Below are 15,938 nucleotides of genomic sequence, written 5' to 3' on the forward strand. Positions count from 1 at the left end.
TTCAGTTTTGTTTTTTCGGTCAAATTTTTTGGCATATTGTCCTCATGAGTTAATGTTTCTAATCAATTTGAATTTGTTGCTATTTACTGATTTTATTTTTCAGTATGAAATGGTCAAAAATGTACCTTGAGTGTATTTTTACAGTTTGGATGTGACTTTTTTTTTTTTTTTAATTCAGGCAAATTGATGAGCGTTGTCTTTTCTGTTACAAACAAAACAATGTTAATAAAGTTATACTTTATAAGTTCATCTCTGTTATTTTCTCTAATAGAAAAAAAAAGGATACAATGTGAGGCAGAGGCGTACTTATAATAGTAATATTATAGACAAATGATACTATTTAGAGTGGCGGCAGAGTTTGGGGGGGCGCGAAACATTTATGTCTTCCTTGGGGGGGCGTAACAGAAAATAATTGAGAAGCACTGCTCTATGGAGTGAGGGGAAACTGACATATTTATGATCATATTTACATTAATAATGACAGATTGTATGATTATTGAATTAAACTAATATTCTGGCAACTTCATAGTAAATATGGCAGCATTTTTTAAATTATTTTTTTTAATAAATAGCAAAAAAATGTACATGCAGGTTCTGCTGTTATAGCGTACCAATGAATGTTGAGACCAAACCTGCGCCCTTGGTAGGTTTGCATAGAGACGGTAGGGACATAACACTATCAATTTTTCAGGATGCTTAAATTGTCCCCACCAACTTTTAAGCAACCTTATTTGCATTATATAATCAGTTCAGTTATATAGGTAATTTAGATTGTCTTCCCATAAATATATATTATATATACATATAAAATTAAGAGTGTGACAATATCTCGATACAGCGATATATCGCGATATTTTGCAACCCGATCGGTTATCGATATGCTCCCGCCAAGCATCGATACTTTTATTTGACATATTGGCCATACAATGGAGTATGGATGCTGTAAACTGCTCAATGTTTGTTGAGCAATTCTTTGGCGGTCCACTGGGGGCGCTCAACAGTGGCGGTGAAGGTAAAGTGCGCACAAGTCGCCTAGAGAAGAAGAGCGGTCCCAAGTGGGTTGAAAAAAATAAAAAAGCTTCGTGAGAACGGTGGAGGAAAAAGTGAGAAAAATATTGCTGAAAATCACACATGTGGACACACTCTGGATTTTACACCAACAATAAAGGAAGTAAGGTGAACAAGGACTTTGCTGTATGCAAGAATTGTCTAATAAAATAAGGTTCACTGGCAGCTGGTGACTAATTGGACACCGGATTTCTATGGAGCATCACTTGAGGTAAAAAAGTTTTGCAATGTACTGGTGATTGATTTTTTCATTTAAATGTATTATTTTGATGACATATTTGAGAACCACTTTCCATCTAGTTTACTACACAAACTGTTATGACTGCCGTTTTGATACAATAAGCTATAAAAACGGTTTGAATAGCTTCCAAGATATATAAGGTGACGTGCATGATAATTAATGTGTCCTACATATTAAAAACAGGTAATTATTGCATTTTTAATTTCTATTCATTCAATTCATATTTTTTTAATCCACTCAATACTTCCAACACACACACAAAAATCAGAATTTCAACTCAAAAGCTATTGAGTAGCTAATATTTTTTATTTATTTTGTTGTTTTTAAGGTGAGGAACAATGTAACTGACTGAGTCTGACGTCACAAATGCTGAAGCAGATGGTGGAAGTGCTCAACCCAATGCTTTTGACAACAAAGGTCTTATACAAAGAAAAGAGCCACCAATTTTATCATTGCCCCACTCCAAGCTCAACTGCTGACTGACACTTACAGCACTGTTAAAAAATGTCAAAAGATTTAAAACTTAAGAAATTAAGGGTGCCATTCATCATGATTTCGCCAAGAAATATCAGTGGTTGTGGTTTGTTTCCTCTATATGTGCAGGTACACAATTACCAGTAGATTTATATTTTAAAGCAATCTTGCACTGAAAAGGTGTCACTGTTTAATAAATGACTTAAAGAGTATTTTTTCTATTTTGAAATATGTTTTTTCGTTTCAACAGTTGTATCGTAGAATATCATGTATCAAATTTCTGACCAATATATCGATATTTGCTGTATCGTGATATCGTTAGATAATCGTTATCGTGAGCCTTGTATCGCGAATCGTATCGTATCGTGAGGTGCCTTGAGGTTCCCACTCCTATATAAAATATAAAAATATATATAAATATATATATGAAAATATATAAAATATATAATTTACCATACCATTAAGTACTTCAGTACATTTTCGGATGACTACATTTACTTTTACTTAAGTAATATTGTTTTGAATTTACTTGAGTAAACATTTTGGCTACTCTACCCACCTCTGGTCACAACCTGCCAGGGTCAGATGAATCACCTCAAGTTGAGCGACTGGTGCCTCCACTTCCGGAAGAGACGGTGATCCTGCTTGCTCTCTCGGTGTCAGCCACCATCTCTGCCTCCATGCTTATCGGATGTTTTGGGTACAGCTTGCCTCCTGTCCTTGAGATAAGATGACTACTAAGACCTCTGCTAGTATAAATGCATGTATAATAATACTAATGCCGCCAAAAAAAACAAAAACAAAACAATACTCATTTTGAATTTAATGGCTTCAGTCAGATGAATTTAAAAATCATTTGTGTTCATGTATTACCATACCTGTCAAGTTGTACGGTTTTGGCGTAATTTGTACAAGTGAGCACTAATTTTTAAATGTGTACGCCGTACGTTACGTTCAAAATCTGTACGTTTTTGCTGCATTTTTTTTTCTGCATTCGGATTTTGTCACCATTTCTGCAACGTGACAATGTGCGTTACTATGTTGGTTGAATGACGCGAGAAAAGTCAGACACGTCGAGAGAAGAGTGTTTGTTGTGACGCTGTAGCAAACGCGATGCGAGGCTTGGTGGCTCCAATATTTCCTGACTGTAGCCGACTGCCTACAATTTACGCCTAGATACCACATGCATATAGAACTACATGTGAAATGACAGACTCGGCGGTGTTAGTAAACAGTCGCCATTTTAAAGCAGTAGACATTTCAGAAAGGCTCTGTTGTAGTGAAACTTCCTACCGAACCGAAGTAACTTTTTATCTAAAATATTCCTAAATCGGCAAAATCTCGACTTGAGTCTATCTTTAAAAATAAATAAATAAATGAAACAAACATGAAAGGTAACACCAGTTACTTTGCCAAGTAACTAATTACTCTTCCATTCAGGTAACTGAGTTACAAACTCAATAACTTTTTGGGAGAAGTAATTTGTAACTGTAATTAATTACTTTTTTTAAAGTAAGATTAACAACACTGGTCATAAAGATGAAGTCTGCAGAATGAAAATGGAGATTTTATTCTGCCAAGTTGTTGCCGAACACAATTTGCCTGCAACGATTGCTGATCACTTCTCAGAATTGGCAAAAGAAATGTTCCCTGACTCAAAGATTGCATCGGTAAGTTAATTTTATCAATTGACCTTTTTAATTTGTAATTGGACACACTAACGAATTACCTTCGTCAAACTGAATTGCGAACTAAAGTGCCATGAAGTACAGCCATTAAAAGACATAGAAATTGCCAAAAGTGCTACATACAATTATAACAAAAGTCACCGTTAAATTTTAGTAGTCATGATGTAGCTCAAGATATTGATTGTTCTTTGATTGCACCAGGTTATATGTGACAATATTACAATAAATTCCTATTATTTTAAAAAATGAGTTTTATTTTTGTTTCATATTGCACGCTATATACAACGTTGTAAGATTAGTCACAAATTTGTAAGGGCATAAGTCACTATTTATAAGATTGCCAACTAAAGATGCGTTAATAAATGCTTATAACATAGGTCATTTAGTGTTATCTGGCAAATTATCTCAGTTTTGAATGGATGTAAAAGAGCCGAGCTGGACATAAATCGAGTTTGTGACCAAATTTGCCGGATGACACTTAATGACATCTGTCATAAGCATTCAGTAATCCCATGACAGTGTCATGTCATAATTATAACTGTGTTATGACGCCACTGTCAAATAAACTGTTACCTATTAACTAGAGATGTCCCGATCGATCGGGATGCCCATCGATTGGGTCCGATCACGTCATTTTCAAAGTATCGGAATCGGCAAAAAAAATATCGGACGTGCCTTTATTTAATATTTATATATATTTTTTAATGAAATCATTTTCTAATTGTATTTAAAGTTACAGACAAAATGTCTTACACTCATCCAGTCTTTAGTTTTGGCTTAAAGTAGGGCTATCAAATTTATCGCGTTAACGGCGGTAATTATTGTTTTTTAAATCAATCACTTTAAAATATTTAACGCAACTATCGCATGCGCTGCACGACCCACTCACGCATTGTCGTGGTAAATCTATGATGGCGCCTACTTACCTATATAAAGAGCCAACAGGCAGCGTAAAATGAGTAGAGTGAATTTTGGCAGTCTCTGGAGCCTTTTTTAAAAATTGGCTTAAGCCTTAAAATCCCTCTCTCAACATTTAGAAATATCGTGGGAAAGCAGCGTGGGGAAGAAAGGTAGTAATTGATCTTTTAGTTAACACCCTATGTTATTTCCCAACGCAGAGAAGATATATCAATTGGTGCCAATACGCACAGTCATGGTTGCACTTCCCATCATGCATTTGGGCATGGCTACAGTATCATTTACTGAAAGCTCAACAAATACGCTAGATGGCAATATTTAGTCACAATATACAAAGTCACATTTATCCTTTAAGAATTACAAGTCTTTCTATCCATGGATCCCTCTCACAGAAAGAATGTTAATAATGTAAATGCCATCTTGAGGATTTATTGTCATAATAAACAAATACAGTACTTATGTACTGTATGTTGAATGTATATATTTGTCCGAGTTTTATTCATTTTTTTCTTAATGCATTGCCAAAATGTATATGATCGGGAAAAATGATCGGGAATGATAGGAATTGAATCGGGAGCAAAAAAAAAAAAAAAAAAAAGCAATTGGATCGGGAAATATCGGGATCGGCAGATTCTCAAACTAAAACGACCGGGATTGGATCGGGAGCAAAAAAACATTATCGGAACAACCCTACTGCCAACGGCTTTGGGTTGACAGGTATGTATTACTTACCTAGCCCAAATAGATGTGAATAGAACTTTTTTCTTTTTTTGAGTAGACAACCATCTAGTGTCTATTAAACACAGTCACATGTTCAACTACTGTGGCCATGGGCAACCTTCCATCTATCAGTGGTCATTTCGATATTTTATGTAATATTTCAAACCGCTTTTGTTGGGAACCCCCCCCCCCCCCCCCCCCCAAAAAAAAATGACCTTCCTCCTTCACGTAAATGCAGTATCCACCTATACCAAGAGATGGCAGTAGAACCAAAGAGAAGTGTTCTTTATTGTTGCGTGTGTTAATGAACAGTCAATTGTAGGTCAATTTGTTCTTGCCATATTGAAAGCGAAGCAAATGTTCATTAAATCCAGTAACCAATACACTAAATTAGGTAAATCAGACCATTCGAGTGAGATCAAATACAAGTGGTGTAAAACTGCATTGCATGAACAGCTGTTTCTACACCACTACAAACCACAAAAATAAACCTAAATGTTAGACTCTATCCAAATCAGAATTGTTATATCAGCTGTAAAGTACTGCTCTCATCTCTATTAAGGTTGGCCCAGTTGCTACCGTGGCTTTATTATTTTTACTTACATGACTCGGGACCACCACCATTTTAAACTCTGATGTTGCTCCAGGCCGCAGTAGATACAGTATTTGGCATGACATCATAATCTGGGTCCTATATACCAGTGTTGATACATGGCAGGTCCGCAGCTATATAAAATAACTAGCCAAGAGTATATCCAGTTACTGATTAGAATTCTGACGTAATGTATAACATTGTTCATTTATGAATTTTAATAAATATATTTTTTATATAAGAGGAAAATAATAAATCAAGGTATGTAATTCAATGTATGGAATTGTATTGCTACCATACCAGCAGAAAAAAAAAAAAAAAAAAAGTGGCTAGTTTTAATGTAACGAGTTTCAAGTCCGCATTTCACACAACAAAACCAAGCAATAACACTAAAATGTGAAATTCATCATGTTAAACACATTAAAAATATATGTGAAATCTAAAACAGGACATTTATCATACTGTATTATATGGAAATGTGAACTGCATCCCAATGAATTGTATGATGTATCGTTTATGTGAAATTTATTTAAAGAAAACTATGCAAGAGGTAGGATTTACTACAAATGTTATTTTATTTTTTATTTTTTTTAAATTGAATGTTATCGCTTTAAAAATGTCAAATTGATTGTTAAAATGTAAATTCCTCATGCTATAATATGATATTTATCTCGTTAAATTGCACATGAAATAGTCAAATTTAAATTGTGAAAATTTTAACATTAAAAGTAGAGTTGTCCGATATTATCGGAAGCCAATAATATCGACCTATAAAAGCATTTTTAAATGATATCGGATAATATCGACTTCGGTTTTTCATTATTGGTTTTGGGCCATGGTGCATTTGGCAGTGCTGTCATGTCCACTTATTGCCTGTCTGTGTTTCTGGTGTTTTGTCGCCCCCTGCAGGCGCTTGTGTGTAATTAGTTTTGATAAGTGCCAGCACTTTCTGCTGATGTAATCACACGTCGACGCAAGCGAATACAAAGCGCTAAATGGACGAGCTAACGTCTGGAGCCAGTGTACCATAGCAGTTCTTGATATCTCACCAAATTGTCTGTCCCTGAAACAATCATCATTTATAAGTTATAGAACAGAATAATTGCGTTATTAGCACTTTGCAATTTGATCCAAAAAACTGATGTTTGCTCAGACCTGGCTGAAATTACAGGGGGGGCATTACATTTTTTTTGGGGGGGCACACTTCTTCAACATAAATTTAGCCTTAACAGTGGCGTTTTTACCCGTTATATTTTCTGATGATGGTGTCAGTGTCACTGCAGGAGGTGGCAGCGCTATCCCTTCATGTTGACTTTCGGCCGCGTCTTTGTTGTGGTTTGAGTTTGCCTTTACTTTCTTGAAAAAAACATGGATGTCGATTCCAATTTGAATTAGCAACGGAGGAGCCGCTCAATCAATCGCCATTTCTGTAACCGAAGCAAACCCTATCCAATCGCAGTACCCAATGGCCGGCTACTCGGCCCGCCCCCCTTATCTGTAATTGGCTAGAAATTGCCTTCATTCGCTGCTCATATTGGTTGAATTGAATGACGACAGATCAAGATAGGATGAATAGAGCAGTGTTTTTCAACCTTTTCTGAGTCAGTTTTTACATTGGAAAAAATTTTTGCGGCACACCACACCAAAATATCCCAAAATTATTTTCTGTACAGTATATTTGATTATAAAATAATTTCTCAGTATTTATACTTACTAGTGTGAAACTTGAGTCTGTTAAGATGAACACAAAGCCAAAAAACTGGCAGGAATCTTCTTCTACAGCTCTCAGTTTCTCTCTGTTTTTATTTTTAATTTTTTTTAGCAGTTAGGCTTGAAAAACCCTAACCTTAACCCTAAACCCTAACCCTCAGGGCTGGTCATCTCGCTGACAATGGCTTTGCAGGCAGATAGTATTAACGTCTCTGCCACAGTTTATGACTTTTTGGATTTAGCAACAAAGTAACTGGCTTTCAGGGTTTAAAAAAAAAAAAAATTTCTCATAAAAGTTGCCCATTTCTCAGTGTTTTCACGAAGGCGAACAAAATAGTCTATCGACTTGTTCTGAAGCAACGGGCGTTCATTTGGCGATGACGTTTAAGCTTGTATGGCGCCATGGCGCTAGATAGCTGCTTGTGTGGCGTTCAAGAACTGCTCGGATTTAAAGCCATCACCCACCTTGCTGTCCTCGATAATGTCTTGGATAAAACACAGAGGGAGGATTGATGGTCGTCACATATGGATCAAAAGGAAAGGACACTTTTGTGTATATCGACACTTGACGAGTCAAATGATGAACAGTAGACATGCTGGGGTCCACATTGTTGCAGATAGCAAGGTGGCTGATGGCTAGAAATCTGAGCAGTTCTCGAACGCAACACGAGCAATGCCTTTCTCATCTGCACACAACCGAGAACTTTTGCCTACTCCTTCCTTCTTACTGCAACTTTGCCCGACGATGTGAAAAAAAAGCGACATTGGATAATTTCTCGCGGCACACCTGACGATCTCTCACGGCGGTGGCACAATTGGTTGAAAAACACTTGAATAGAGGGTTCGTCCTCTCCGTGTGTGTGTTTTTGTGGAAGATAAAAAAAAAAAAAAAAAAAACACAGTACAGTCTAATCGAGCTAGGGCAGGCACAGCAGTCTCTCGGGGCGCGCCCAGCCCCCTAATGCCTGCCCATGCCGCCGGGTCTGTCTTTGCTCTTTTTTAATTTCAACAATAAATACACTGGTGCAATATAGGCACTTTTCCCATTACTTCCGTTGAAGTTTTTCTCTTATTTTTCACAGAATGTTTATTTGTAAAACCTTGACGTTGTTACATATATCATTAGTAAAGCATCCAGTAGGTCATCACAATACAATTAGCCATAATACTGTAGATTATGTGCAAGACCACATATATCGGTATCAGATTTTTGCAGTTCGACAATATCGGGATATTGATTTTTTTAGTAAAAAAGTAAGTATGTGACAACTGTATTAAAAAGTGTAACATTTTTAAAACGATAATTTTATTAGGGGTGTCAAACGATTAAAATTTTTAATCGAGTTAATTACAGCTTAAAAATTAATTAATCGTAATTAATCGCAATTCAAACCATCTATATAATATGCTATATTTTTCTGTAAATTATTGTTGGAATAGAAAGATAAGACACAAGATGGATACTGTATCAACATACACAACATACGGTACATAAGTACTGTATTTGTTTATTATAACAATAAATCAACAAGATGGCATTACCATTATTAACATTCTGTTAAAGCGATCCATGGATAGAAAGACTTGTAGTTCTTAAAAGATAAATGTTAGTTCAAGTTATAGAAATTTTATATTAAAACCCCTCTTAATGTTTTCATTTTAATAAAATTTGTAAAAATTTCAGTCAAAAAATAAACTAGTAGCCCGCCATTGTTGATGTCAATAATTACTTACACAATGCTCATGGGTGCTGAAGCCTATAAAATCAGTCGCACCCAAGCGCCAGCAGAGGGTGACAAAACTCCGAAAAACACAACAAGTACACATTTCACTGTGCTGTCATTTTAATCTGTTTGAGCGGGGCATTTGTGCGTTAATTGCGTCAAATATTTTAACGTGATTAATTAGAAAAATTAATTACCGTCCGTTAACGCGATAATTTTGACAGCCCTACTTAAAACATAACATTTACCTCTTAAAATGTATCACTTACCGCTTTAATAAGTATTAAAATATGAAATATGCACTTCAAAATGTTAAATGTATCCAAGTAAAAATAGCTGAATTTTACAACTTTAACAAATCGAAATTTATTATATTAAAATGTGAAATCCCACTCGTTATAATGCAAAATTTAACACAGCAAAGCATGACTTTTATCATGTGATAACTAACTCATTGGCTGCCACTGACAGCGCTAGATGTCCAATCCATTTGAAGTTGGAGGGTTGGAAGTGAATGAACATTCGTTCACACTCCCAGTTCAAACGGATTGGACGTCTACTAGTGATGAACTCAGAACAAATTGAATGTTTTACCACATTGGCTGTTATTGACAGCACATGACATCCCATCAATTTGAAGTGGGAGGGCTGACAGCGAATGATCGAACGTTAAATAAAATAAATATTTTGAGTGACAAGTGTTAATTCAACACTCAACTGGATTCAGTTTCTTTAACCATTCATTGTCCCCACCCTTCCTCACTTCTAACGCTGCAAATATTTTCCAAATGTGAAGGTGGGCAAAGGGGGGCTTTCCCCCGTGCCGGCCCGCCTAGACACAGACCTGGCGGAGGAGTGAAAAGATTCATGACGTGCCCGAAGCTGTGCAGCTTGAAGCCGTTTGCGCAATTGAGCAGCTGGCAGCGCTCCACTTGGCCAACGTAAACAGCGTTAATCCTTTTTCCGAGCAGCTTTCAACACTCGTCCAGCGAGTGCTACGCTTCGCTCTTTTTGGGGCAGTCGCCAGGAGGCACTGTGACCTCTTCCCTGGTATTATCGTTATTCACGACTCAACTATGCGTTTGCCTTTGATTCCCACCCCCTGAAGCCAAACAGGTCTCAGTTTTCTTGCTTTCTTTGCAGGAATGCGCGCACGGTTTCATGTGTCATGTTGACCCCGGAAGAAGGACGATGAGAAAAGTGTGTCAGGACCAGAAGTGGGTAGAGTAGCCGAAATATTTACCCATTTAAGAGTAGCGTTACTTCAAATTAGGGTTACCACCTGCCAGAAATAAGAAATATGGGACCCCCTCGTGCCCAAAGCTGTACAGGCAGGGAAAAAAAGGGACATCCCCAAAACTCCTTAAATGCATAGAAATGTATCTGTTCTTTTGTATTTATATTATTAGTTCAATACGGAACGCAACATTTAATTCCCAATTTCGGATCGTTCCTTATATTAAGGGACAGGTGGCAACCCTACTTCAAACTCAAACTCAAATAAAAGTAAAAGTAGTCATCCAAAAAAAACCTCAAATAAAAGTAAAAGTAGTCATCCAAAAAATATATGCAAATAAATAAGAAAGTTCAACTAATGACTAACATTGTAAGTCACTCAAAAAATCACTGCAGTAGGTTGTAAAGTTTACTAAAAGACAATGTGCATCTTCAACAAGAACACATCACGGTTCCAAGGTGAGCATGATTAAATCATGCAGTCCATTGATAAACATGAACAATGAATGAGTAGCTAGATTAGATCATGTTTATGCAACATAATGTTAACGTGCCTTTCCAACCATTTGCAATAGTCTCGTCATTTCTCGCGAGATTTAAAAGTAGGGTTGCCACCTCCCTGAAAAAATAAGTGACACCTCATTGGTAGAGCCGTCACCATTTCATTATTATTTTGTTTGTGAAAAGTGATTTTTTTTTATTAGGTGGGGCTTTTCAAGGCACAGGCCCAGCACTCAAAAAATGGGGTATTGAACTGACATAAAAAAATTATAGAAAGAATTTGCACCTGATAATATTGCTTTCCTTCAGCATTTAGCAATTGTGTTCTTTTAACATAAAGCACACATGTCAAGCCAACATTAGGCACTCATGTTGCGCGAACATAACGCACTCTTGTTGAGCCAACATAAGGCACTCATGTTCACCCAAAAATACATGTTGAACCGACATTAAAGAAATACATAATTTGCACCTGATTAAATTGCTTTCCTTCAGCATTTAGCAATTGTGTTCTTTTAACATAAAGCACACATGTTGAGTGAACATAAGGCACAACTATGGCTGTCAAATTTATAAGGTTAACGGGCGGTAATTAATTTTTTAAATTAATCACGTTTAAATATTTAACGCATGCCCGAAACGACCCACTCACGTATTGCCGCAAACAGACTACAATGGCATCGTTTAACGTATATACAGAGCTAAGAGGCAGTGACAAGTGAGTGGCGTGGATACAGGCATTCATTTGGACCGTACTTTTGATTGGCAAAACTTTTGCTTTGACATCTCTCCCACAACAATTATTACTATTGAAGCGAGCCAGCTTTTTCGTAACACCTGCATTGTACCTAATGCAGAGAATATATAGCATTTGCCTCCACCACACACAGTCATGGTTGTGAGATTTCATTTCGCATCATGCATTTGGGCAGAACAGTTTAGCCACTACAGTATCATTTACTGAAAACTTAACAAATACAGTAGATGGAAATATTTAGTCACAATATACAAACTCACATTTATCCTTTAAGAATCTATCCGTGGATCCTTTTCACGGAAAGAATGTTAATAATGTTAATGCCATCTCTTGGATTTACTGTTATAATAAACAAATACAGTACTTATGTACAGTATGTTGAATGTATATATCCGTCTTTCCATTCCAACAATAATTTACAGAAAAATATGGCATATTTGAGAGATGGTTTGAATTGCGATTAATTACGATGAATTAATTTCTAAGCTGTGATTAACTCGATTAAAAATTTTAATCGTTTGACAACCCTAATTTTAACGTAAATAGCCATCAATGGCATCAATTTACTGTATATATGCCTCAATGGAATCCAGTACATTGGCATCAATAGAAGCGACACTCATGATAGTCAATGGCATTGACGTGCATAACTGTCAGTGATATTGACTTACTTAGGCGCCACTTCAATGTCAATGGGCTGTAATGGTAAGTGGTCAAAAATCACAACCACCTTGTTTTCCTGTCATTGAAAATGAAGGGAAAATGCTTGCCATTAAAAATGAATGGAATTCCGGTCATTTTGATATTTAAACGGTGCCGGTCGGTCAAACGGTTTGGAGTCTCCAGTGCGCCGTAAAAACGTGGATAATAAGATTATGAAAGAAAGAAAGAAAAATAAAGTTGAGGAATTTTACTAGCTGGGCCTGTGCCTTGCAAAGCCCCATCTACTAAAAAAAAATCACTTTTCACAAACAAAATAATAATTAAATGGTGACGGCTCTACCAATGAGGTGTCACTTATTTTTTCAGGGAGTTGGCAACCCTACTTTTAAATCTCGCAAGAAATGACGAGACTATTGCAAATGGTTGGAAAGGCACGTTAACATTATGTTGCATCAACATGATCTAATCTAGCTACTCATTCATTGTTCACGTTTATCAATGGACTGCATGATTTAATCATGCTCACCTTGGAACCATGATGCGTTCTTGTTGAAGATGCACATTGTCTTTTAGTAAACTTTACAACCTACTGCAGTCATTTTTTTGAGTCCAGTGCTACATGGTGTTTTATTCAGCAATGACTACTGAGCTAAAACTGACAGTTAGCTTTATTATGTTTTAATTTTACACCCTCATCACTTTACAGTGCTGTGTTTTTACAGATTAAATAAAGCCTGTATGTAAGACACGTTAGCCACGCATCGACAGTGCTCATAATCAATAGAAACCTAGCCCTCCGAAGGGCTACCGTTACGTGAGCGAGTGACAGTAACGTTATATTTATTAGCGATGAGAAGTCTACTGCTTAAAGATGGCGGCTATTTACTCATGCTGCCCAGATGCGGCCGAGTCTGTCATTTCACATCTAGTCCTAAATGCATGCGGTATCTATGAGACGCATCGAACACTACCTGCTACCAAAATAGCATCATGCGGGCATAGTTTTTAGCAACGTCGGCGTAGTTGTAGCGGCTGTCGGCTGCGGTAAGTTTGTTTTTTTCTAAATTTTTGCTTCTTCCTCTACGCACGTGATGTCAGCGCGTTGTGCCGCATTAAAAGTAGTCCGGGCAAAACGTGATGCTTAGAGCTGGCAAAATTAAACGATTCCTCGAGGTGAATAAAATTACTCGGATCAGTTTTTAAACTCCAGTTGCTCGAGTATTCGTTTCAGCTCTAATATAGAGTAAATACTACAGAATACAGATTCTACACCAAGAATAGCTTTCAAATGACACCCTTTATGACAAATATGATTGGTAATGAATAATTATTATTATTATACTACTATTATATATAGTAGTATACTATAATGATAATGTTAGAATTTTTTTTTAAAGAATTGTTTTGAATCATGTTGGAAAGGCAAAGTCAGTGTTCTGAATCTGTTTACTTTTCATTCTTTTGCACTAGTAAATGCTATCAGCATTTAACCTAATTGTTCATTTGTGATTAATTATTGTTATTTGCGTGATTATTTGTACTTTAATAAAGAATGTAAGTGTTCCAAAATGGTTTTGTGAATTCATAAGCGTCAGCAAAAATTTCATTGCTAAATTAGTTAAGAAAATAATTAGATTAGTCGACTAATCGTAAAACTAGTCGGCTGACTAATCAGGAGAAAATTTGTCATTTAGGACAGCCCTAGTGTACCGGAACATATTTCCTCCACACCCTTCTCACGTTTTAAACCCCTGACCCATGAAGAGGGCTCCTGGATATGTTGCCCCAAAATTGCCAAGTCCGCCACTGCCAGTGAGTCATAATATTACGACTTTATTCTAGTTTTTTTCTTTCTTTGCGTGGCCCTCTCGTCCGATGATTCCATGCCAACCCTCCCACTTCAAACGTATCGGACGTCTATGGCCGTCAATGGCAGCCAAATGAGACACAATGAAGACGAGTGTGTGCGAGTGAGACAGAGGCCCAGAGCGGGTGTGTTGTTGCAGAGAGATCCAGGGTTTTGATTTCCTGGGCTCCCGGGGGGATTTGGCAGACACGGGGTAATTTGTAGTGAAATTTCCAGCTCACTTTTGTTTTGCAGGTGGCTGAGAATGGAGGCAGGGCGTGGCGGGGAATGAGAGAAGCAATTTGCTATGTGTGTAGTCAATGTGTCTATTGTTACACATTGTGTTTGAGAGGGCGCGACTGCAGGAAAGCGGCAAAGTCTGATCTGCCAAGGTGTTAATGTTAATTTTGATAGGTTATACAGTGTATGTTGTCTTTTAAATGTAGTTCTCACATATTGGATAAATGTACAGTATGTTTTCTGTCTTCACAATTAAGTGCTGTCAAAGCTAAAATGTCAGTGTCTGTTAAATGGATAATGTCAAAAGATTATCCAGTGCGGTGGTGTGTAGGGGTGTGACAAAATATCGAAATGGTGATCTATCGTGATACTTTGTATCCCAAAAGGTTATCGATATGCTCCTGCCAAGAATTGTGATATCGTTTTAAAAAGGTGTCAGGTGTCAATGTTTTAAAAAAAAAAAAAAAAAAAAGAATGGGACCAACAAGTTGCTACCAAAATCTTCCACCATAATAGTGTCTCAGGTAACTTAGGCTGCCATTGACGGTGCTCGACGCCCAACCCATGTAGACTGGGAACGTTTATTCATTCAAACTAGGGCTGCAGCTATCGATTATTTTAGTAGTCAATTAATCGATGAACTATTTAGTTTGAATATTCGAGTAATTGGATAAGGAACAAAAAAATTTACCTGAGCTGAGCCTCACACGGTATATATATACATATATATATATATATATATATATATATATATGTATATGTATATATATATATATATATATATATATATATATATATATATATGTATATATATATATATATATATATATATATATATATATATATATATATGTGCCTTGCAAAAGTATTCGGCTCCCTTGAACCTTGCAACCTTTCGCCACATTTCAGGCCAGATGAAACCAAAATTGAACTTTTTGGCCACGATGCAAAACGATATGTTTGGCGTAAAAGCAACACAGCTCATCACCCTGAACACACCATCCCCACTGTCAAACATGGTGGTGGCAGCATCCTGGTTTGGGCCTGCTTTTCTTCAGCAGGGACAGGGAAGATGGTTAAAATTGACGGGAAGATGGATGCAGCCAAATACAGGAACATTCTGGAAGAAAACCTGTTGGTATCTGCACAAGACCTGAGACTGGGACGGAGATTTATCTTCCAACAGGACAATGATTCAAAACATAAAGCCAAATCTACAATGGAATGGTTCAAAAATAAACGTATCCAGGTGTTACAATGGCCAAGTCAAAGTCCAGACTTGAATCCAATCGAGAATCTGTGGAAAGAGCTGAAGACTGCTGTTCACAAACACTCTCCATCCAACCTCACTGAGCTCGAGCTGTTTTGCAAGGAAGAATGGGCAAGAATGTCAGTCTCTCGATGTGCAAAACTGATAGAAACATACCCCAAGCGACTTGCAGCTGTAATTGGAGCAAAAGGTGGCGCTACAAAGTATTAACGCAATGGGGCCGAATAATATTGCACGCCCCACTTGTCAGTTTTTTATTTGTTAAAAAAGTTTCAATTATCCAATAAATT

This window comes from Corythoichthys intestinalis, chromosome 5 (genome assembly GCF_030265065.1).
Source record: "Corythoichthys intestinalis isolate RoL2023-P3 chromosome 5, ASM3026506v1, whole genome shotgun sequence".
NCBI classification, from domain to species: Eukaryota; Metazoa; Chordata; class Actinopteri; order Syngnathiformes; family Syngnathidae; genus Corythoichthys; species Corythoichthys intestinalis.